Below are 26248 nucleotides of genomic sequence, written 5' to 3'. Positions count from 1 at the left end.
CTTTTTTGGAATGGGTGGTGCGGCAGGAGGCGGGATGGAGTTCTGTGCTGCATTACCTTGATGATTTTTTGTTTTTAGGGCCGGCGGGGTCCAGGGTGTGTTCGGTCTTGTTGCATACTATGGAGCGAGTGTCTGCGAGTTTTGGGGTTCCGTTGGCGCGTGAGAAAACGGAGGGTCCGGCTACATTGGTGAAGTTCTTGGGTATTGAGATTGACAGCGTGGCTATGGAGTGTCGTTTGCCTTTGGATAAGGTGGAGGACTTACGTTGTGAAGTGGGTTGGTTGCGGAATGCTAGGAAGGCGCAGCTTAGACGGGTACAGTCCGTGTTGGGTAAGTTGAATTTTGCCTGTAGGATTTTGCCTATGGGTCGCGTTTTTTGTAGGCGCTTGTCTATGGCCACCGCGGGTGTGAAGGCCCCGTTTCATTTTGTGCGGTTGTCGGCGGAGGTGCGTGCTGATTTGGAAGTGTGGGAGTGTTTTTTAAGTGAGTTTAACGGGCCGTTCGGTGTGGATGGAGTCGCCCGTTCTTAATGTGGACTTGGAGTTGTTTACGGACGCGTTGTGGTTATGGGGCTTTTTGTCAGGGACAGTGGAGTGCGGGTGCTTGGCCGGAGGAGTGGAGGGTTGCTGGTTTCCTTGGGAACTTGACTTTGTTGGAGTTGTTCCCTATTGTTTTGGCTACCGAGTTGTGGGGGGATTTGTTGAGGAATAAGCGGGTGCGTTTTTGTTGTGACAATTTAGGGGTGGTGCAGGCGGTGAATAGTCAGTCGGCAAATTCGCCCCCGGTGGTGCGATTGCTTCGTCATTTGGTTTTGAACGGTCTGAAGTTGAATGCATGTTTTGTAGCAGTGCATGTACCTGGGGTAGATAATTCCATCGCTGATGCTCTTTCTCGTTTCCAGTGGGATCATTTTCGCAGCTTGGTTCCGGGCGCGGAGGTGACGGGTCTGCGGTGTCCTCAGTGGCTCTGGAGCGTGGCCTTGGGGTCTCGTTAGATCTGGTGCAGCGGTCCGTGAGTAGCAGTACGTGGTCGGCTTATTCGTTGGTGTGGTCGCAGTGGGAACGTTTGATGGAGCAGGTGGGGGGTTGCAGAGGGTGGAGGATTTTCACTCGTTGCTGGTTTACTTCGTGGGAATGTCGTTTAGCGATGGTCTGTCTTTTTCGTGGCGGCTAAGAGGGTGGCGGCGGTAGCTTTTTGGTTGCGAATGAGGGGTATGGCGGATGTATCCCGGAGTTTTTTGGTGCGGCAGGCGTTGAAGGGGTATCGTCGCAGTGTGTTGCGGAAGGATTCCCGTCGTCCGGTTTCTTTTCAGATTTTGCAGTTGTTGTGGGATCGGGCGGGGAGCGTGTGTAAGTCTTGGTATGAGGTGTGTTTGTTTAGAGCAGCTTTTTCCTTGGCTTTCTTTGGGGCATTTAGGGTTTCGGAGCTGGTGGCTGCTAGTCGTGTGCGAGGGGGTGGCTTGTTGACGGGAGGATGTGAGTGTTTATGAAGGGGGTTTGCGGTGTGTTTTGCGGAAGTCCAAAACGGACCAGTTGGGTAGGGGTGTGTGCATTGTGTTGCGGCCTCTGCCGGGTTCTGTGGTGTGTCCCATGTGCGTTGTTTGGAGGATTTTCTGTCGCTTCGGCTGAGTGGGGGGGATGTGTTGCTGGTACATGCGGATGGCTCGGCTTTGTCGCGTTATCAGTTTGTGGCGGTCTTCCGGAAGTGTTTGACAGCGGCAGGTTATGTGGCGAGTGAGTTTGCAGTCACATTCTTTTCGTATTGGCGCGGCAACTGGAGGCCGCCAGATGGGGTTTGGGTGAAGATGTCATTATGCGTATTGGCCGGTGGGAGTCTGCGTGTTTTCGTTCTTATATTCGCCCGCATATGTTGTGATGTTGGTGTGTTGGGGGGGAGTTCTGTGTGTCGGTGAATCATTAATAGCCTGTTGGGTCACTGTTTGTTTCTTTTGTTTGTTTACAGGTTCGCGTTCTTGTTTGGCGTGGATTTTCGGTCATTCCTATGTATACTGGGGTGCGTTGAGAGCTGATGTGCGGAGGAGCGGTTGGCAGTTAGGTTTCCAGCCGGACGAGTTGCAGGTCCGGTGGATAGGTTTGAGGGGTATGTTGTGGGGCCGCGTGTTGCCTGAATTCCATGCTTTTGCCTCCTTGGACAGGTGCCCGGACATTGTTGTTTTGCATGTGGGTGGGAATGACTTAGGTGTTCGCCGCTCGAGGGATGTCATTAGGGACATCAAATTGGATCTGCTGCGTTTGATGGAGGAGTTCCCGGATTTGTTGGTGGTGTGGTCGGAGGTGGTAGCGAGGAGTGCGTGGCGTTTTGCGAGGTCGGTAGACCGAATCAACAAGGCTCGGGCGAAATTGAATAAGGAGGTGGGGCGCTTCGTTCGGCGGCAGGGTGGTTTTGTGGTTCGGCACAGGGAGTTGGAGGTGGCTTCGCCTCAATTCCTCAGGTCGGATGGGGTGCATCTTAATGAGATCGGCACGGATTTGTGGGCACTGGGGCTTCAGGATGGTTTGGAGTCAGCGTACAGGGTGTGGCGGGACGTCCATAGGTGAGGTGTCTCCTATGTGCATCGATGGCAGGTTAACGGGGGGTCCTGGAAGGCAATACTATGTTTAGTAGGTGCATGACACGTTGGAACATGCATCCATGTGGTTCGGTAAGCTAAAAGCTGGGGGCTCCTGTTGGGCTAAAAAGGCCTACAGGGGTAGAGGAATATATGGTTTTGGAGGATTTGGTGCCCTTGGGTCGGCGAGTGCGGCCGAGGGTAAAGGAAAGATGGGTGGAGTGAAGATCGCAGCTTGCTAGGGTTGCCTTCTAGGATCCTTCCGCAGAAGTAAAATGTTAGCGCATTGTATTGATATGTTTTGTATTTATTGATTGATATTTATTAATGTATGGTTTGAAAATGATGTTCGATTATTAGTGCTGTTTAATAAACAGCTGCTATGGCCTTTTCCACCAAGAATTACGGACTATGTGTTTTATTGGGATAGGGGATAACAGTGTGGTATAGGGGTCTGGAAAGATCTTACCTCCTTAAGTCATCAGGACAACGGAGCGAGGCGCAGGCGTAGCGCAGTGATAGTTGACTGAGGGGTAAGTAGCAGACCTGGATAGGGTTAATTTTCATGGGAGGGGTGGAGTTGGCCGGGGAGGAGTAGGGGGTGTTGCGTCAGTTTCGCGGGCCGTTTATATGCTGGGTAGTGGGGGAGGGGCGGCACCGGAGGTCATTATTCTTTTGAGAGTTGCCCACCCTCCCGCCCTTGTTTGTAAGTTATCATGTTTTCAATTTGTCATAGCAGGGGGCAGGTTAACGGGGGTCCTGGAAGGCAATACTATGTTTAGTAGGTGCATGACACGTTGGAACATGCATCCATGTGGTTCGGTAAGCTAAAAGCTGGGGGCTCCTGTTGGGCTAAAAAGGCCTACAGGGGTAGAGGAATATATGGTTTTGGAGGATTTGGTGCCCTTGGGTCGGCGAGTGCGGCCGAGGGTAAAGGAAAGATGGGTGGAGTGAAGATCGCAGCTTGCTAGGGTTGCCTTCTAGGATCCTTCCGCAGAAGTAAAATGTTAGCGCATTGTATTGATATGTTTTGTATTTATTGATTGATATTTATTAATGTATGGTTTGTAAATGATGTTCGATTATTAGTGCTGTTTAATAAACGGCTGCTATGGCCTTTTCCACCAAGAATTACGGACTATCTGTTTTATTGGGATAGGGGATAACAGTGGTATAGGGGTCTGGAAAGATCTTACCTCCTTAAGTCATAAGATTCTGGGAGTTGTCTTTGTGGCAGTAGATGAAGGGAAGGTCAATTAGGAGTAGAAGCTGGTGGTGTGTGTGCAGAAGGTGAAGAGCTGATAGCACTGGAAGCTGACGTATTAGGAGAAGATCTGCCTGATAAGAAGGTTTCTGCTTCCACTCTTCCTGTATATCTCTGTGGTGTTTCCAGTGCCAGAGAGTTTGTGCCCCAGACTGACCAATGTCTTCTTCTACTTTTTGTGGGGTAGCAGGATGAGTGTGGTGAAGAGGAACATTGCCTATCTCCCCCATAGGGAAAGTGGATTCTCCTGTCCAGAGCTCTTCTTTAACTTGATGTTTTTGATGAGAAATTTCTCATTTTGTAAGACTTCAACATTGAAACCTTGGTGCTATCTTTTTAAGAGCCAGATCCAGCAGTTTGTGTCTGTATGGTCAGTAGGTGACTCTATTAAGAGGATCTCAGGGCGCATTAAGAACAAGGTGTCTTGATATGGAGTTCATATCATCAGTAAGATCATTAGATGGAGTGTGGCAGGCGCAGCACTATAAAGTGCCTTTTGTGCTGTGGCATTAGAAGAATTATGATATCTCTGACTTTTAGTCTAACCAGACTGTCTACTACTCTGTAATTCCTCTAACACCGTTCTATGGAAACAGTAGGTTTAACCACTTCAACCCCGCTAACTGAAACCCCCTTAATGACCAGGCCACTTTTTACACTTCTGCACTACACTACTTTCACCGTTTATCGCTCGGTCATGCAACTTACCACCCAAATGAATTTTACCTCCTTTTCTTCTCACTAATAGAGCTTTCATTTGGTGGTATTTCATTGCTGCTGACTTTTTTTGTTATTAATCAAAATGTAATGATTTTTTTGCCAAAAAATGACATTTTTCACTTTCAGCTGTAAAATTTTGCAAAAAAAACGACATCCATATATAACTTTTTCGCTAAATTTATTGTTCTACATGTCTTTGATAAAAAAAAAATGTTTGGGTAAAAGTTATAGCGTTTACAAACTATGGTACAAAAATGTGAATTTCCGCTTTTTGAAGCAGCTCTGACTTTCTGAGCACCTGTCATGTTTCCTGAGGTTCTACAATGCCCAGACAGTACAAACACCCCACAAATTACCCCATTTCGGAAAGTAGACACCCTAAGGTATTCGCTGATGGGCATAGTGAGTTCATAGAACTTTTTATTTTTTGTCACAAGTTAGCGGAAAATGATGATTTTTTGGGGGGATTTTTTTTTTCTTACAAAGTCTCATATTCCACTAACTTGTGAAAAAAAATAAAAACTTCCATGAACTCACTATGCCCATCACAAAATACCTTGGGGTGTCTTCTTTCCAAAATGGGGTCACTTGTGGGGTATTTACACTGCCCTGGCAATTTAGGGGCCCTAATGTGTGAGAAGTAGTTTGCAATCAAAATCTGTAAAAAATGACCGGTGAAATCCGAACGGTGCACTTTGGAATGTGTGCCCGTTTGCCCACCTAGGCTGCAAAAAAGTGTCACACATCTGGTATCGCCGTACTCAGGAGAAGTTGGGGAATGTGTTTTGGGGTGTCATTTTACATATACCTGTAGTGTACGGGAGAGTAATACCCCGTCACTACTGAAGGGTCACTTGGGTACTGTCGTTCCCCCTGTATTTTTGGGGAGGTTGGTGTAGAATATCTTATAATGTCATGCTATGTATTTTCCTGTTACTGTGAAACGTGCATTTGCAGGCCGGCTAGGGTGTAGTTCCAGCTCTGGGTCACTAGAGGGAGCTAGGGAACCCTAGGTTATATAAGGCCCAGTCAGGAAGTAGTAGCAGGAGACAGACAGTGGGAGCAGAGGTCAGAAATGATCCTGTGTCTGAGAGAAGGCCAGGCTATGGGCCTGTGAGAGCATAGCAGGCCTGAAGCCTGCCGACTAGGAGAGGGTAGTAAAGGCCCTGTAACCGGGTTCCGGATCCAAGGAGAAGGTTCCCCTCCTGAGTCACCATCCGTTCAGAGGAAACAGCATAAGTAAGCCATCAGCCAAGACACAGAATACCACAGGGGCCGTTCAGATAAAGCAAGAGGTACTCAAGATAACAGAGGAGGTACTAGATAAGGACAGCTTCAAGGGTACGCCAGATAAAGGGCATTAGACCTTGGAGAGAAAGTCACATGTGTCAGGACCAGTCAGGAATAGTGTGCAAGCCGCCTGTACTGCATCTCCTGCAATCAACACTCTGTATTATACATTGCTAAGACCGGCCATCCTGTAATTCCAAGAACCACCTGTATTCTTATGGAAAACCAACTGTCTTTCATGGAACGGCGCTTCAAACTGCGTCCATGTATTATTATCGCTGATATTCAGTAAAGTTCCAGTTTTTGTTGGCTACCCTATGCTTGCTTCATTCTTTTATACCATCATACACGGCGTGTCACCGTTTAATTGACACTAGCGTCACAAACTCTTTAACTACCTGCCTGTTCCAGCATTCGCCCCGATTTGAAGACGACAGTGGATCCCAGGTTAGTGGTCAATCTGCACTACAAAGCCCAGCATACACTACTGACCCCCTGGGACACTGCATCGCTCTTTTTGGCGTCACGAACAGGATACGCATACTTCTGAAGTGCAGAGAAGTGTGAACTGTGTGCTTTGAATATTCCACCACCGTATTACGAAGACTGTAACCTTTATTCTGAATCTGTGGATTACAATTGTGCCTGGGAGGAATCAAGAGCGCTATACTGTGTTGCGCTACCCCCAGAGAGAAAATCGCATTTGTGGACTGTGTTTTACTGGACTTTTCATCATCCTGCTTGCTGTCAGTGAATTGCAGCATCAGGACACCTAAAATGGCCGCCGGCGCCATGAGGCTTTTTACTGCGCCATCAGGATGTGCAGAGGCGCGAATATTTGGCGCCGAAACCTTCCCAGAAGAAGGAGGAGACGATTGCCCTGGAGCGCCACCCACCTTGAGGAGTGATGACGTGGCTGAGTTCCTTGGTGAGTTACGCCTGGGAGGCGGGCCTCAGATTGAGGTAGACCGGCCCCGTGTGTGGGAGGAGTCAGTGTCGACTCTGCAGCCAGTGAGTGAAGAGATGGCGTACGCGGAAGAGCCGGAGTTCGATACCACGTGCGCCGAGGCCTCGTGCGAGTGGGGCGCCACTCCTCCGGACTTTCCTGAGTTGGGGCCATGGGACCCTCTAGCCTGGACGGCCACCGCCTGGGCCCAGGCCATGGACTTAAGTATCACCCGTACCTGAGTCCCCACCGATCCGTCGCCGGCACGCAGAATGGCCGGCTATTATGGAGAGATTGAGAGCCGCGGTGGCTAAAAAGAACACCAGCCGGAAAAAGCGGTTTGAAGAGATGGCCTAAGTCCATACAAGGAGACTCCTTTCCGGGTAAGCCCCAGCTAGAAAGGCGCCGCGGGATCGTGGTGTCCTTTGATAAGGAAAAAGGCTACGGGTTTATCCAGGAGTTGGGGACTGGCCGGGACTTCTATGTAAACCGGCGATCGGTGAAGCGGCACTACCTCCCGGAGCATCTCCATAATCTGACTATGGGAGAGATCGTAGAGTATACCCCCGCCGAAAGTCTACGGGGCCCCTACGCTACCGCAGTGACTCGCCCTAAGGCGCCGGCTGAGAACTGGGACTCTGAGAAAGAGAGGTCAGAACCAGTCGAGACAGAGAGAACGCATGTGGAACAGGCCCGAACCACCCATCTGCATAGCCAAGCGTACCTCAGTCCCGACGTTTTCTGGGAGCCCATCGTGCTGCAGGGGCTGGAGGAGCGGTATCCCCCTCCGGATGCAGTGAGACGTGAGGAAGAGAAGGAGCGGCAAGACAGCTGCCGGCGGGCAGAGGAATGTGCTGAGGCCCGGCGACAAGCAACAGCAGCTACTGTTACCCCAGCGGCCACGGTCCCTGAACCTCCGGTAGCTCCAACCACCTGCACCAAAGCTGAACTAGAGGCCCTACGCAAGAGGGTGTATTGGGTGGCGGATCTCGGGTACGCCGGAGGCGTGCGGTGGTTCCCGTTTCCGAGGACGGATGCTGAAATGGAGGCCATGAAGGACAAGCCTCCCCCTCTAAAGATTGTCAGAGGAGATGGTTTTCAGATGTGGCCGGCCTTGCCAGAACAGTTACTGCAGGTTCCGTACATCGATTCGTCATCCGAGGAAGAACATGACACTCGCCTGTGAGTACTCTTTTCCTCATGTCCATCTCCTTAATGGCCGTTTAGTCCCTCCGGTTGGCAGAGCTGGTCAAGCTCACTGCCAGTTACACACGGCCGGTGGCATCCTAGTTAAATAATGTGCCACGGTATACCACTGCTTCCAGCTGCCCTTTTTTTTTATGTTTGGGACATCCGGTTTGCTGCTATTATCCCAGTTGTGCCTTATTTTGCACTGTTTTTTCCCTTTTTACCCCCATTTCAGGTTGAAAAAGACATTTTTATGTCAGCACTATTTTAAAGGGTAAGCAGGACTTGCCAGGATAACATGGCCCTGGTATTGTCAGAGTCCTGTATTGTCATTTTATATATGTGCTGCTGACAGTATTTAATAACCGGTTTTCTTATTCAAGTATATGTGCCCAGAGATGGACTTCCTATGCGCAAGCCTCTGAGAGGTTAATTTATTGGGGACTTATTTATTGTCATGGACTATCCTGGTTCTTTCAACATCCGCTGTGCCAGGTCAGCGCCCCTGTTCCACTCACTATCCTGTGAAAAAGAGAACGACGCCCCTTGTCACCAGACTTCACCATTTCCAATTGGGTCTGATAAGAGTGTAATTGACATATATGTATGTATGCATGTGTCTTTCTCTATTTCAGGTCATGATTCCAGTTGGGCGGGCCCTGATGGAGTACGAGGTCGTACTCAGCTTAAAGCAGCGGGGTATGTAGTGTACGGGAGAGTAATACCCCGTCACCACTGAAGGGTCACTTGGGTACTGTCGTTCCCCCTGTATTTTTGGGGAGGTTGGTGTAGAATATCTTATAATGTCATGCTATGTATTTTCCTGTTACTGTGAAACGTGCATTTGCAGGCCGGCTAGGGTGTAGTTCCAGCTCTGAGTCACTAGAGGGAGCTAGGGAACCCTAGGTTATATAAGGCCCAGTCAGGAAGGCATAGCAGGAGACAGACAGTGGGAGCAGAGGTCAGAAATGATCCTGTGTCTGAGAGAAGGCCAGGCTATGGGCCTGTGAGAGCATAGCAGGCCTGAAGCCTGCCGACTAGGAGAGGGTATTAAAGGCCCTGTAACCGGGTTCCGGATCCAAGGAGAAGGTTCCCCTCCTGAGTCACCATCCGTTCAGAGGAAACAGCATAAGTAAGCCATCAGCCAAGACACAGAATACCACAGAGGCCGATCAGATAAAGCAAGAGGTACTCAAGATAACAGAGGAGGTACTAGATAAGGACAGCTTCAAGGGTACGCCAGATAAAGGGCATTAGACCTTGGAGAGAAAGTCACATGTGTCAGGACCAGTCAGGAATAGTGTGCAAGCCGCCTGTACTGCATCTCCTGCAATCAACACTCTGTATTATACATTGCTAAGACCGGCCATCCTGTAATTCCAAGAACCACCTGTATTCTTATGGAAAACCAACTGTCTTTCATGGAACGGCGCTTCCAACTGCGTCCATGTATTATTATCGCTGATTTTCAGTAAAGTTCCAGTTTTTGTTGGCTACCCTATGCTTGCTTCATTCTTTTATACCATCATACACGGCGTGTCACCGTTTAATTGACACTGGCGTCACGAACTCTTTAACTACCTGCCTGTTCCAGCATTCGCCCCGATTTGAAGACGACAGTGGATCCCAGGTTAGTGGTCAATCTGCACTACAAAGCCCAGCATACACTACTGACCCCCTGGGACACTGCATACCCATGCTGGGTGAGAGAAATATCTTGGCAAAAGACAACTTTTCCAATTTTTTTATACAAAGTTGGCATTTGACCAAGATATTTATCTCACCCAGCATGGGTATATGTAAAATGACACCCCAAAACACATTCCCCAACTTCTCCTGAGTACGGCGATACCACATGTGTGACACTTTTTTGCAGCCAAGATGGGCAAAAGGGCACATATTGCAAAGAGAACCTTTCGGATTTCGCAGGCCATTTTTTACACATTTTGATTGCAAACTACTTCTCACACATTAGGGCCCCTAGAATGCCAGGGCAGTATAACTACCCCACAAGTGACCCCATTTTGGAAAGAAGACACCCCAAGGTATTCCGTGAGGGGCATGGCGAGTTCCTAGAATTTTTTTTTTTTTGTCACAAGTTAGCGGAAAATGATGATTTATTTTTTTTTCCTTACAAAGTCTCATATTCCACTAACTTGCGACAAAAAATAAAAAATTCTAGGAACTCGCCATGCCCCTCACGGAATACCTTGGGGTGTCTTCTTTCCAAAATGGGGTCACTTGTGGGGTAGTTATACTGCCCTGGCAATTTAGGGGCCCATATGTGTGAGAAGTAGTTTGCAATCAAAATGTGTAAAAAATGGCCTGTGAAATCCTAAAGGTGCTCTTTGGAATGTGTGCCCCTTTGCCCACCTAGGCTGCAATAAAGTGTCACACATCTGGTATCGCCGTACTCAGGAGAAGTTGGGCAATGTGTTTTGGGGTGTCATTTTACATATACCCATGCTGGGTGAGAGAAATATCTTGGCAAAAGACAACTTTTCCCATTTTTTTTATACAAAGTTGGCATTTGACCAAGATATTTATCTCACCCAGCATGGGTATATGTAAAATGACACCCCAAAACACATTCCCCAACTTCTCCTGAGTACGGCGATACCACATGTGTGACACTTTTTTGCAGCCTAGATGCGCAAAGGTGCCCAAATTCCTTTTAGGAGGGCATTTTTAGACATTTGGATTCAAGACTTCTTCTCACGCTTTAGGGCCCCTAAAAAGCCAGGGCAGTATAAATACCCCACATGTGACCCCACTTTGGAAAGAAGACACCCCAAGGTATTCAATGAGGGGCCTGGCGAGTTCATAGAAATTTTTTTTTTTGGCATAAGTTAGCGGAAATTGATTTTTTTTAGTTTTTTCTCACAAAGTCTCAATTTCCGCTAACTTGGGACAAAAATTTAAATCTTTCATGGACTCAATATGCCCCTCACGGAATACCTTGGGGTGTCTTCTTTCCAAAATGGGGTCAGTTGTGGCTCAGTTGTGTTTGTACTGCCCTGGCATTTGAGTGTCTCCGCAATCATTACATGTATTGCCAGCATTAGGAGTTTCTGCTATTCTCCTTATATTGAGCATACAGGTAATGAGATTTTTTTTTTCCGTTCAGCCTCTGGGCTGAAAGAAAAAAATTAACGACACAGATTTCTTCATTCGCATCGATCAATGTGGATGAAAAAATCTCTGCCAAAAAAAAAAAGGAGGGGAAAGGCGTCTGCCAGGACATAGGAGCTCCGCCCAACATCCATACCCACTTAGCTCGTATGCCCTGGCAAACCAGATTTCTCTATTCACATTTTTTTTTATATACAAAGTGTTTGCCAAAGCATAGGAACGCCGCCTCCTCCTCAGCTCATATGCCTTGGCAAACGTATCTTTTACTGCAGAGGAGAAATCTCGTCTTGCAGCGCCGCATACACCGACTTGCGTGTAATCTGACAGCAGCGCAATGCTACTGTCAGAATGCACATCAGTGCTGCAGCTAGTCGATCGGTTGGTCCACCTGGAAGGTAAAAAAAGAAAAAAACAGGCCGCAACGCAATAATTTTATTAACTTTGGAACAGAACATATAAACTTTAACTTTTTGAACTGAACATTAACCTTTTTGCTTACTGGTGTTTTTTTTTTTTTTACCTTTATAGAACAAACCTCTCCTTCCCCATGGGTCAATGTGCAAAGCGCAAATCGCCCAAAGATGTGGCGAAGTGCGTTATGCACTTTGTCCCAGGTGAAAGGAGACGTTTGCAGCAGCTGTGAGTGAATGGGCCCTAATAGCCCTGTGTACCTGTCCTGTGAGATGCAATCCCTATGCTAGGTGTACCTGTGTGTGGTACTTCCGGAAACACTCCCCTAAGCATAGGGCAGGGTGGTCAGGACAGTCAGGACAGAAATAGCGGGTGTCACGCCTTATTCCACTCCTGCTACAGACACAACATCTTTTTCGGGGTGACGGTTGGGTTGAGGTACCGGCAACGACATTGGGGAAATGTCGCTCGTGTAGACGGCTAACTACACTGGTGGATGGGGCCACGGAACCTCCTGGGTACAGGAGGTTCTCGATGATCTCTTCCTGAAATTTGAGGAAGTTTCGTGTTCTCCCAGCCTTACTGTAGAGAACAAAACTATTATACATAGCCAATTGAATCAAATATACAGACACCTTCTTATACCAGCGTCTGGTTCTGCGGGACACTAAATACGGAGACAACATCTGGTCATTGAAGTCCACCCCTCCCATGTGAAGGTTATAGTCGTGGACTGAGAGGGGCTTTTCAATGACACGGGTTGCTCGCTCAATTTGGATTGTCGTGTCTGTGTGAATGGAGGAGAGCATGTAAACGTCACTCTTGTCTCTCCATTTCACCGCGAGCAGTTCTTCGTTACACAAGGCAGCCCTCTCCCCCCCTTGCAAGACGGGTGGTAACGAGCCGTTGGGGGAAGCCCGCGCGACTAGTTCGCGCGGTGCCACAGGCGCCAATCTGTTCTAGAAACAAATGCCTAAAGAGGGCCACACTTGTGTAGAAATTGTCCACATAAAGATGGTACCCCTTGCCGAATAAGGGTGACACCAAGTCCCAGACTGTCTTCCCACTGCTCCCCAGGTAGTTAGGGCAACCGACCGGCTCCAGGGTCTGATCTTTTCCCTCATAGACACGAAATTTGTGGGTATAGCCTGTGGCCCTTTCACAGAGCTTATACAATTTGACCCCATACCGGGCGCGCTTGCTTGGGATGTATTGTTTGAAGCCAAGGCGCCCGGTAAAATGTATTAGGGACTTGTCTATGCAGATGTTTTGCTCTGGGGTATACAAATCTGCAAATTTCTGGTTGAAATGGTCTATGAGGGGCCTAATTTTGTGGAGCCGGTCAAAAGCTGGGTGGCCTTTGGGACGGGAGGTGGTGTTGTCGCTAAAGTGCAGGAAACGCAGGATGGTCTCAAATCATGTCCTGGACATAGCAGCAGAGAACATGGGCATGTGATGAATTGGGTTCGTGGACCAATATGACCGCAATTCATGCTTTTTAGTTAGACCCATGTTGAGGAGAAGGCCCAGAAAAATTTTAATTTCGGAAACTTGGACTGGTTTCCACCGGAAAGGCTGGGCATAAAAGCTTCCCGGGTGGGCGGTTATAAATTGTGTGGCATACCGATTTGTTTCTGCCACAACTAAGTCCAAGAGCTCCGCAGTCAAGAACAGCTCAAAAAACCCCAGGGCCGAACCGATCTGAGCTGAAAGGGAGAACTACAGGTGCGGCTGAAGTTGGGGACTGCCAATCAGGGTTTGCCAGCACCTCAGGGATTCTAGGGGCTCTTGCGGTTGCTGCGATGGGGTAACTACTGCACGTGCCACCGTACCAGCTTCAACTGCCCTTCTGGTGCTCGCTACTTCACCATGTTGTACGGCAGTGCTTGTACTAGGTCCAGGGAGGGCTGCGCTGCTGGTGTATGCCTCACCACGTAATCCGACAGCGCCAGCCCCACTCTGCTGCCCTTGAAGCGGATCCTGCGCAACCTGTGGTCTAGCGACACGGGGCCGGGTACGCCTGGTGCTATCAGGGACCTCAACCTCCTTGTCCGAACTTTGAGTCAGACTGCCTCTGCTTTCTACAGGTTCATATTCTGACCCGCTGGAATCGTCAGATGAGGGTTCCTATTCCTCATCCGACTGGGTCAGAAGCCTGTAGGCCTCTTCAGAAGAATACCCCCTGTTTGACATTTGGGCAACAAAATTTCGGGGTATTCCCTGAGACTACCCAAGAAAAAAAGCAAGCCTGTCTTACAAATGGGAGGCTAGCGAAGTACCGGAGGCCGCTGCGGTTGATAAAAAATATCAAAACTGATTTTTTTATCGCCGCAGCGCGTGTGAAGTGAATGTGCAGTGATCAAAAAGAAAAAAAATTTTGTCACTGCGGTGGGGCGGGCGTGGGTGAACGCACGTGTGGGCGACCGATCAGACCTGATCGGGCAAACACTGCGTTTTGGGTGGAGGGCGAACTAAAGTGACACTATTATAGATCTGACCGTGATCAGTTTTGATCACTTACAGATACTATAAAAGTACAAATGCTGATTAGCGATACGCGAATCAGCGAATCAGTGACTGCGGTGCGGTGGGCTGGGCGCTAACTGATCCCTAAACTACCTAACCAAGGGGCCTAAACTATCCCTAAAACCTAACAGTCAATACCAGTGAAAAAAAAAGTGACAGTTTACACTGATCACTTTTTTCCTTTCACTAGTGATTGACAGGGGCGATCAAAGAGGTGATCAAAGGGTTAATTGGGGTGCAGGGGGTGATCTGGGGCTAAAGTGTAGTGTTGGTGCTACTCACTGTGAAGCCTGCTCCTCTGCTGGATTCAACCGACGAAAAGGACCAGCAGAGGAGCAGGGCAGCCATATAACAGATCATATTTACTAATATGATCTGTTATCTGGCTTCTGATTAGATTTTTTAAAAATCAGCAACCTGCCAGCGACGATCATTGGCTGGCAGGTTGCTGACGAAATACTCCTTTAACTTTTGCCGGCCCGCGATGCGCATGCGCGGGCAGGCTCTGACTGAAATCTCGCGTCTCGCGAGATGACGCACGGATGCGTCCAGGAGGAATGAATCAACCACCTTCCGGACGCATCCGTGCGTTAGGCGGTCCGGAGGTGGTTAAAGAGCACACCAAATGCTTGAAATAACTTCTTTATTAACTTCAACTTTTCTTCATATAACATTGCAGCCTCCGCAGTAGATAGCCCATGTACAAAACACGTGTTGAAAAGGTATCACAAAATGGCGGTATGCATAAGATGGTGGTTCAACTGTTCAATCTTGTCATTCAACATAAAATGGTGGATATATTTCTCTCTTGAGTATCTGTACTCTCACTTTAGGTTATTTAAGCACTTTATGATCTTTCTGAGAGGTATATCTGAGGTCTAACTAATATTTCTGCTTGCTCAACTTGGTTTGCAGTATGCAATTGCTTATGATCTGGTATGAGCAGTTCGCAGTTTGTATGCAATTTGTATGGAATCTGGTTTGTATGCTTGCAATTTGGTGGAACTGTAAGTAAACACATATATAGATGGTTCAGTATACAGTTCTAATCACAATACTAACAATATGAACATTATATAACTGTTGTAAATACCTATTTTGGCCTCTTGTTCCCATAAAACTGGACTCTAACTGGAACTGTATGTCTGTTCAGCTCCTCTCTCTGGTGAGTAATGATTCCAGCAGCTCTTGCTAGGGGAATTTCCAGACAGGCTGTGTGTGAGGCTGGCTGTGATTGGTGAAAACTCTTGCTATGTGAGAAGCTGGTTGTGATTGGTCTAGACTTCTGCCCAGCAACAAAAGATTAACACTATGCTTTCTGTTGTTTCTGCTGTGTCACTGAGCTTACCTTACATTACAAAATGAATCTTAAAGGCATATTATCTTTTTCTGCTTCTGTGAACACAAAATATAACAGTTATATGACATCCAAAACATGATGTCACAGTAAATAACTCTGCTTTTGTCTTTAACACATAAACATAGGAACTGTATTAACCCCTTAAGGACACAGCCTTATTACACCTTAGGACCAGGCGATTTTTTGCAAATCTGACCAGTGTCACTTTAAGTGCTGATAACTTTAAAACGCTTTGACTTATCCAGGCCGTTCTAAGATTGTTTTTTCGTCACATATTGTACTTCATGACACTGGTAAAATGAAGTCAAAAAATTATTTTTTTTGCACCAAAAAATACCTAATTTAACAAAAATTGGGAAAAATTAGCAAATTTCAAAGTTTCAGTTTCTCTACTTCTGTAATACATAGTAATACCCCCAAAAATTGTAATGACTTTACATTCCCCATATGTCTACTTCATGTTTGAATTATTTTGGGAATTATATGTTATTTTTTGGGGATGTTATAAGGCTTAGAAGTTTAGAAGCAAATCTTGAATTTTTTTTGAAATTTACAAAAACTCAATTTTTAGGGACCAGTTCAGGTCTGAAGTCACTTTGCGAGGCTTACATAATATAAACCACCCAAAAATGACCCCATCTAAGAAACTACACCCCTCAAGGTATTCAAAACTGATTTTACATACGTTATTAACCCTTTAGGTGTTGCACAAGAGTTATTGGCATATGGGGATGAAATTTGAGAATTTAATTTTTTTGTCTAATATTTCATTTTAACCCATTTTTTCCACTAACAAAGCAAGGGTTAACAGCCAAACAAGACTGTATCTTTATTGCCCTGACTCTGCCGTTTACAGAAACACCCACTATGTGGCCGTAAACTACTGTACGGCCACACAGCGGGGCGTAGAGTGAAAGGTGCGCCGTTTGGTTTTTGGAGGGCTGATTTTTATGGACCGGTTTATTTACACCGTGTCCTGTTTCAACCCCCCTGATGCACCCCTGGAGTAGAAACTCCCTAAAAGTGACCCCATTTTAGAAACTACGGGATAAAGTGGCATTTTTTTGGGGACTATTTTTAGGGTAAATATGATTTTTGGTTGCTCTATATTACATTTTTGTGAGGCAAGGTTACCAAAAATTGAAATTCTGAAATTTCATCTCCATTTGCCATTAACTGTTGAGGAACACCTAAAGGGTTAATAAAGTTTGTATAATCAGTTTTGAATACCTCGAGGGGTGTAGTTTCTTAGATGGGGTGACTTTTAGGGAGTTTTTACTCTAGGGGGGCATCAGGGGGGCTTCAAAAGGGATATGGTGTCAATAAAAAAGGCCATCAAAATCGGCCTTCCAGAAACCATGTCGGTCCTTTCCTTTTTCGGCCTCCCTTTTACTGATACAGCAGTTTACGACCACAAATGTGGCGTTTCTGTAAACTGCAGTATCAGGGTAATAAATTTTTACTTTTGTTTGGTTGTTAACCCTTGTTTTGTTACCGGAAAAAACGGATTGAAATGGAGAAGTGCCACAAATAGCGGGTTTGGCACAGTTTTTTTTTTTTTTTAACAGTGTTAATCTGGGGGGTTAGGTCATGGGATATTTTTATAGAGGAGATTCTTACGGACGTGGCAATACCTAATAAGTCTTTTTTACAATTATTTAGGTTTTTGACTATATTATCTTTATTGATACAAATATTTTTTTTGGTTATCTCTAAAGTCTAAGTGTCATTTTTTTTTTTTTTTTTTATCCAATTATCTTATGTGGGGCTGACTTTTTGATGGATGAGCGTACGGTTTTATTGGCACTATTTTGGGGGCTATATGACTTTTTGATCGCTTGCTATTAAACTTTTTGTTATGTAAGGTGACAAAAAAAAAAATTTTTTGACCGTGTTAATCTGGGGGGTTGGGTCATGGGGTATTTTTATAGAGGAGATTCTTACGGACGCGGCGATACCTAATAATTCTACTTTTTTTAACAATTATTTAGGTTTTAGACTATATTATCCTTTTTGATACCCAAAAATGTTTTGGGTATCTCTAAAGTCTAAGAGTCATTTATTATTATTTTTTTATCCAATTATCTTATGTGGGGGCTGACTTTTTGCTGGATGAGCGTACGGTTTTATTGGCACTATTTTGGGGGCTATATGACTTTTTGATCGCTTGCTATTAAACTTTTTATTATGTAACCGTGTTTTTTTTCTGGACCATGTTAATCTGGGGGGTTAGGTCATGGGGCATTTTTATAGAGGAGATTATTACCGACGCGGCGATACCTAATATGTCTCCTCGGCCGAGAACATCCGGCGGGCCATAGGGGAGTGTGTGTCTGCGTGTATATGTGCGTGTGTGTAACTCTTTATTTGGTGTGCGTGTGTGTGGGGGCACGGGTGTTCATGAACTCACCATAAAACTAACAAAAATAAATAAATAAACTAACTAAAAAAAGGGCAAAAAATGTGGGGAAAAAAATTCGGTGGACCCCAGACACCCTAACTTAGAGTGATGCAATCAAAGTTCACAAACTAACTTTCCCTTTTTTTTTTCCTGCCTAACCCAAACTTTCCCTATGCCTACCCTATGTACCTGATGGGGGGTGCTGGGGCAGAGATCGGGTCCTGGGGGCAGAGATCGGGTCCTGGGGGCACAGATCGGGGTGCTGGCAGCGATGGCAGACACTTGTGCAGGCAGCTCCACTCTCCTCCGGCTCCGGAACACAAAAGGAGGAAGAGAGGAGTGCCTGCCTCTTTTGAATCTGCCGCCGGACCGCCCACAGACCAATCAGAAAGCGATCCTGAGTGGTGATGTCACCATCACCACTCAGGATCGCTTGGATGGTGATTGGTGGGGTGAAATCACACCACCATCACCATCCTGTTCCGGGTTATTTGGTCTTCAGAGACCCGAATAACCCGGAAAAGCAGAAAACCGCAGGTCTGAATTGACCTTGGGTTTTCTGCGATTGCATACATGGGGGGGTCACCGGACCCCCCGGCGCATTTGCCCCAAGTGTCTGCACGGCGGTGATCGAAAATGCACAGGGCGTACATGTACGCCCTGTGTCCTTAAGGGGTTAAGGTTATTAGATGTATATCCGAGGCAATCAAAAATGCCGTAATGTATCAGACAGGTCCTGTCCTAGGGAAGAGTGTGATCAGATAGTAGATACAATGGAGTATCTCCTGTCAGAGTGTCCATTTAGTATCCAGGTATGGAAGGTCATGTCCCTGGTCCTGCAGTTACCCCATCTTATAGCACAGCCATACCATCAGCTAATATAAGGAGACTTCCCGTCACAGCTCAGGACATATAAAAAAAGTACTTTATATGTGATAAATGTGACCATGTACCATCTGTGGTGTGCGCGGTGCTGCCGGGTGATTAATAAAGAGGTCATCTCCTGTAATACCATCAAGTATAACATCATAGAAAGTCTGAAGTCTGTATACAAGAAAGACCTGCAAAATAATCCAAATGATGTATAGTATACCGTGTACTGTATGATTGTTCTAATGTCATTAAGTGATGTAAAAAAAAATTAATGTTCTGTTTTTGTGATGTTATTGTAAATATGTTGTAATATTTTGTTGCTAGGCTTTAAATAAAAAGATCATTATAGTAGTTATATTCTTGTACATAGGAGGCAGTATTATAGTAGTTATATTCTTGTACATAGGAGGCAGTGTTATAGTAGTTATATTCCTCTACATAGGAGGCAGTATTATAGTAGTTATATTCTTGTACATAGGAGGCAGTATTATAGTAGTTATATTCTTGTACATAGGAGCAGTATTATAGTAGTTATATTCTTGTACATAGGAGGCAGTGTTATAGTAGTTATATTCCTCTACATAGGAGGCAGTATTATAGTAGTTATATTCTTGTACATAGGAGGCAGTATTATAGTAGTTATATTCTTGTACATAGGAGCAGTATTATAGTAGTTATATTCTTGTACATAGGAGGCAGTATTATAGTAGTTCTATTCTTGTACATAGGAGCAGTATTATAGTGGTTATATTTTTGTACATAGGAGCAGTATTATAGTAGTTATATTCCTCTACATAGGAGGCAGTATTATAGTAGTTATATTCTTGTACATAGGAGGCAGTATTATAGTAGTTATATTCTTGTACATAGGAGGCAGTATTATAGTAGTTATATTCTTGTACATAGGAGCAGTATTATAGCAGTTATATTCTTGTATATAGGAGCAGTATTATAGTAGTTATATTCTTGTACATAGGAGCAGTATTATAGTAGTTATATTCTTGTACATAGGAGCAGTATTATAGTAGTTATATTCTTGTACATAGGAGCAGTATTATAGTAGGTATATTCTTGTACATAGGGGCAGTATCATAGTAGTTATATTCCTCTACATAGGAGCAGTATTATAGTAGTTATATTGTTATACATAGGAGGCAGTATTATAGTAGTTATATTCTTTTACATAGGAGGCAGTATTATAGTAGTTATATTCTTTTACATAGGAGCAGTTTTATAGTAGTTATATTCCTCTACATAGGGACAGTATTATAGTAGTTATTTTATTGTACATAGGAGCAGTATTATAGTATTTTTATTCTTGTACAAAGAAGGCAGAATTATAGTAGGTATATTCTTGTACATATGAGCAGTAATATAGTAGTTATATTTTTGTATATAGGAGCAGTATTATACTAGTTATATTCTTGTACATAGGAGCAGTATCATAGTAGTTATATTCTTGTACATAGGAGCAGTATCATAGTAGTTATTTTCTTGTACATAGGAGACAGTATTATAGTAGTTATATTCCTCTACATAGGAGCAGTATTATAGTAGTTATATTGTTATGCATAGGAGGCAGTATTATAGTAGTTATATTCTTGTACATAGGAGCAGTATTATAGTAGTTATATTCTTGTACATAGGAGGCAGTATTATAGTAGTTATATTCTTTTACATAGGAGCAGTTTTATAGTAGTTATATTCCTCTACATAGGAGCAGTTTTATAGTAGTTATATTCCTCTACATAGGAGCAGTATTATAGTAGTTATTTTCTTGTACATAGGAGCAGTATTATAGCAGTAATATTCTTGTACATAGGAGGCAGTATTATAGCAGTAATATTCTTGTACATAGGGGCAGTATTATAGTAGTTATATTCTTGTACATAGGAGCAGTATTATAGTAGTTATATTCTTGTACATAGGAGCAGTATTACAGTAGTTATATTCTTGTACATAGGAGCAGTATTATAGTAGTTACATTCTTGTAACATAGGAGCAGTATTATAGTAGTTATAATCTTGTACATAGGAGGCAGTATTATAGTAGTTACATTCTTGTACATAGGAGCAGTATTATAGTAGTTATAATCTTGTACATAGGAGCAGTATTATAGTAGTTATATTCTTGTACATAGAGGCAGTATTATAGTAGTTATATTCTTGTACATAGTAGCAGTATTACAGTAGTTATATTCTTGTACATAGGAGCAGTATTACAGTAGTTATATTCTTGTACATAGGAGCAGTATTATAGTAGTTATATTCTTGTACATAGGAGCAGTATTATAGTAGTTATATTCTTGTACATAGGAGCAGTATTATAGTAGTTATATTCTTGTAGATAGGAGGCAGTATTATAGTAGTTATATTGTAATTGCACATAGAATTGGTATTATTCTACAGTAATAACACCTTTTATCTGTGTAGTCTTCAGTTTCCTTTGTTGAGATATTGATATTGTGGGAATATGATCTCCACTATTTTGGTCTTGTGATAGGTTCAGTACAGTTGTCCCTCTCCTTACGTCACCTTACAGCACATACTGTATAATCTGTATTATTTTTTTCTCTTTTTATGTCACTATCTAGCGGCTCAGCATAGCTGTAAACATAATATTTTCGGTGAGTCGCATCAGTAAATAATTTTCCTACAGCTACAGTACCTGATGGTTTTGCTTTCACGTTTCCATCTCTCAAGCTTAGGTGATGTGATAAACAAGCATGTTTTCTAATTGCCTCATTAGCAGATTTCTTATTTCTGTCTCATGTCGAGTTTCTTCACCATATGGGATCAGCAGATCTGTTCGGATATTAATCAGTGGAGCAACACTAAAAAAATAAACACTACAACTACCAAATTGGTTTTGTTATACTAAATATTTTTCAACTAGGTTAACCCCTTCACCAGCGATTCCTGGGCCCCAATGCAAAGTCTGTAACAGGGCCCCCCAACTATCACACATTAGTTATAGCCCTGGCCTCCTCTCCCTCATCCCCATGTACAGCGATGGCCACATACCCCTGTCTTATGGTCTACTGTATATCTGTCTCATTTTTTGCTTGAGGTCATACACCTAAAACAAAATAATAACTACCATTTAACCCCATTAGGCCATGTACCTAGAAAGTGCAAATAACACTGAAAAATTGAGTACAGTGTGTCTGTGTGAATAGCATTTTACATGCAGATTTTGTGACCATGTTGCTAGTATGTTCCACATCTACATCTGATTGTATGGGGCACAGCACATGCCCTTACCACCTTCGATCACCAGCAGTACATCCATGAACCCTTGTAAGACTTGTATGCCAGCATTACATGAACTGTATGACAGTAGTATTTATGTTTACAGTATTTGTATTGTATGGCAGCATTTTTTTATGTGTACTGTTTGGCAGAATTACCTATGTATACTATATGGGGACCGTAGCTATGTGTAGCATATGGTAGCATTATTTATGTGTCATGGGTACTGTATGGTGACCTAAAGCTGGGCATACTCATTATATGTGGATTGGCCAAATCTTCAATGGGCTTGGCCTACAATGTGAATGGTCTTTTGACCCTCCCCCAACTTCTAATGTCGGGGGAGATAAGGATCAGGCATATTGGGTTCAACTGCCCAATCGTTTTGTTAGCGAGGGGAGTCTGACTTCTTCCTCCACTACATTTGCATGCGGTAGTCAGCAATGTATATCAGCATTATTATTTTCTTGTAAAGTGTAAGGACGTGACCATACAGCGGGGCCGCGTTGAAGCGACACTGTTGGTCTGCACTGTTAATGGTATTATGGGTGCTGCTTGGCCATTAATAATGCAGACTGACTATACAGTGAGGTCCTCATTAGTTCTACAGGAGCCAGCAGCAACCTGTTTGGCCAGTTGGTACTTGACCGCAGCGGGTCACGACCATATGGCCTCCACAAATGACTTTCCTGATCTCAGCGCAGGGAAGCTGCTCAGGGCCTGGGAGAGCAGCTCTCCCGGGAAAAGCCTCCTCAGATCCTGAGGTCAAACTTGACCACAACATCTGAGGGGTTACATATCTAGGATCGAGTTATCGCTGATCGCAAACATTAGCCCAGGGAGTCTGCTTTTTAAAACAGCAGAAACCCGGCAGCTATGCCGCCTGCTCCGCTCGCAAGCGGACGCCATCTTTAAAGACGCAACTTCCACAGTACTGGAAATGGCCGGACAAAAAGGGGGGAGAAAGGGGGGGCCCCTAAGGGTAGGCCCACATGACGGGGGGTTTGGTTAGGGAGCCCCAGGGAGATTAGGATTGGGGTAGCAGGGGGTGGAGTGGAGGCAGGATGGCCGTATTGGTGGGTTTAAGCAGGAGGGGAGGGGCATAGGGGTTAAATAGAGTAGGGGGGAAGAGGACGGTAGCCATTTTGGTTACCTGTGAAAGCTCCCTCCCACCCGCTCCTTTTTATGTTTGGCTGGGGGGGGAAGGGGATATGTGCATCTGGAGAATGGATCGGTTTTTTGTCACAGTGGCGTTGGCTGTGGGGGTCCTTAAAGTTGGTTACGGTGGAACTGGAGGACATTGGGAGGGCCCCAACGGTTGGGGCTGGACTCCCATGGTGGCCGAGCTGTTGGGGGGGGGGGGCATTCTGTGGTGCTTCCAAGCTGGGGGTAACGGCTGGAGGCAAAATGGCTCACCCCGGGTCGGCAGCTGGGGTTTTTTGGGTCTTCAAGGACCTCCCCCGTTAGGAGGAGTCATTGTTGGGAAAGTTTATGGTTTGTGTTATGTTTGTATTTATATTAATAAACGGCTGCTGTGGCCAATACATTCCAACAGGTGTCCGAGTCTTTTTGGGATGGTTGGGTGTATTGGTATAATGGGTGGGCTGAATAGGTGAGAGCAGGTAGTTGCAGTTGGGGCGAGTGAAATATAACCAATACCCCCGTCATGTATGTTTAAAGGGGTTCTGCAGTTTTTTTAAACTGACGATCTATCCTCTGGATATATCATCAGCATCTGATCGGCGGAGGTCCGACACCCGGGGACCCCGCCGATCAGCTGTTTAAGAAGGCAGCGGCGCTGGCAGTAGTGCCGCAGCCTTCTCGCTGTTTACCGCAGGCCCAGTGACGTCATGACTAGTATCACTGGGCGGGGCGGGGCTAAGCTCCATTCACGTGAACAGGAGAAATCATCAGTTTAAAAAAACTGCAGAACCCCTTTAAGGATTTTTTTATTATTGGATCCTCATACATAAAACCATAGAATTTAAAGAGGGTGGGCTTTGTTTTTCTCATGATGATATATACAAGTGCATTCAATTATATTTGGAATGTTAAAAATGAAAATTAGCATAGAAAAATTAATGAAAAAAATATGAAACATTGACATTTTTAAAACCACTTGTCCCATTTGTTTCCATGTCCTTTTGGTGATGAGCTGGTGACTTCCCACTGTCGGGGTAAAATGTTCTTCACCGTATAGGTGTGCACGTAGACAGTAAGCCAAGTGTTTGGATTGACCCATACCCAGTAACATTTTGCTGTCTGGACTGTTTGTTCTGCTCTTCATTTCTAGTGTTTTTTAAGACATTTTTTACATTCTTAGATGTACGGAAGACTCTGTTTGCTAAATGCCAAGGATACATTCACATCTGCATTTTTCTTAGGCCTCTTTCACACTACCGTTTTTTGTTTCCGCATTGCGTGTCGTTTTTTGCGTTCCGTATACGGTCCGTATACGGAACCATTCATTTCAATGGGTCCGCAAAAAAAACGGAATGTACTCCGCATGCATTCCGTTTCCGTATTTCAGTTTTTCCGTTCCGTTGAAAGATAGAACATGTCCTATATTTGGCTGCAAATCACGTTCCGTGGCTCCATTAAAGTCAATGGGTCCGCAAAAAAAACAGAATGCGTACGGAAATGCATCCATATGTCTTCTGTATCCGTTCCGTTTTTTGCGTAACCATCTATTGAAAATTGTATGCCCAGCCCAATTTGTTCTATGTAATTACTGTATACTGTATATGCCATACGGAAAAACTGAACGGAAAAACTGAACTGAAACGGAAACACAACGGAAACAAAAAAACTGAACAACGGATCTGTGAAAAACGGACCACAAAACACTGAAATAGCCATACGGTAGTGTGAAAGAGGCCTTAACCAGAGAAAAACTCTTCTGTTTTGTCCCCATTCATTGTCAATGGGGACAAAACTGAACTGAATGGAATGGAGTGCTCCAAAATGCACTTCGTTCCGTTTGGTGCGTTCCCATACCGCAAACAAAATCGCTACGAACAGCGTTTTTGTGTGCGTCAAGGGACACTGATAAAGAAGATGTAAATCATTACTGCCGGATCCATTTTCTCAGACACAATAGAAAATGGATCCACCACCCATTGACTTACAAGTGGCGGATCCGTCATGGCTGTTTTAAAGATAATACAACCGGATCTGTTCATAATGAATTATCAATAACGAGAGCATTTTTGCTGATCCCTGCTGGATTAGGCAAAAACATATAAGTGTGAAAGTAGCCTAACTTGCTCTATGAGCTGTATTACGGGGGTAACAGCATTGTAACATGTTATTGTTTTACCAACTGCAGCCAGCAGAGGGCAGCTGAAGGAAACTTACATCGCAATGACGAGGTATAATGTACTATTTATCATGGCAAAATTTGGTACTAGTTGCTCTCCTTGGCACTGGCCAGAGTACTACACTGTTAGGGCTCATGCACACAAATGCGTGCCTCCTGTGCCCATATTACGGCCTGCAGACAGCGGGTCCGCAATATACAGGCAACGGCCGTATATCAATAAAATCAGTAGATTTGGCCAATCCACATATAATGTTTATGCTTTAGGTCACCATACAGTACCCTGTACACATAAATAATGCTACCATATAGTACATATAGCTAAGGTCCCCATTTAGTATACAGAGGTAATTCTGCCAAACAGTACACATAAAAAATACTGCCATACACCATGCAATCTGGAAAATACGGAGCGGAATACCACGGAAGTACTATGGAGTACTTCTGTGGCATTTCGGTCTGTGCCTCCCGACCACAAAAATATAGAACATCAAGTTGAATGGGTCTGCATCCGTCAGCGCAGGCCACACGGACGGTGCCCGTGAAATGGGGAACACAATTTGCAGTCTACAACGCACTACACGGTCGGCACATGTGTGCATGAGCTCTTAATGGGGACTACGCCAGTCTTGATCCCCTGTGAGATGCAACCAGGCAGATGTCTCCTGATTCAGTATAGCCCCAGTTTTCCCGTACGTGTGCATCAAACACTACCAGGCGGAACACAAAGCATAACCCCAGATTTTTTTAAATAAAAGTACAATTATTTTTTTGATTAAACAGAAAAAAGGTGCTAATAAAGTCACCCTCAGGCTCACCCACTTTATTTGACTTCTATACTGTAAAACGTGGACTGCTTTTTTGAAAACCATGAAAAGCAATACACTATAAAGAAAATAAGAAGAAGTACTCCTGGAAGGATGTCAACGTGTTTTATCTCTTTAATGCAAGATCTTTATTCTCTTTGATTGAGGACTTATCTTCTTAAGACTCCAGGA

This window comes from Bufo gargarizans, chromosome 3 (assembly GCF_014858855.1).
Source record: "Bufo gargarizans isolate SCDJY-AF-19 chromosome 3, ASM1485885v1, whole genome shotgun sequence".
Classification (NCBI taxonomy): Eukaryota; Metazoa; Chordata; class Amphibia; order Anura; family Bufonidae; genus Bufo; species Bufo gargarizans.
The sequence above is the reverse complement of the archived record's forward strand: the minus strand, read 5'-3'. Positions refer to the sequence as shown.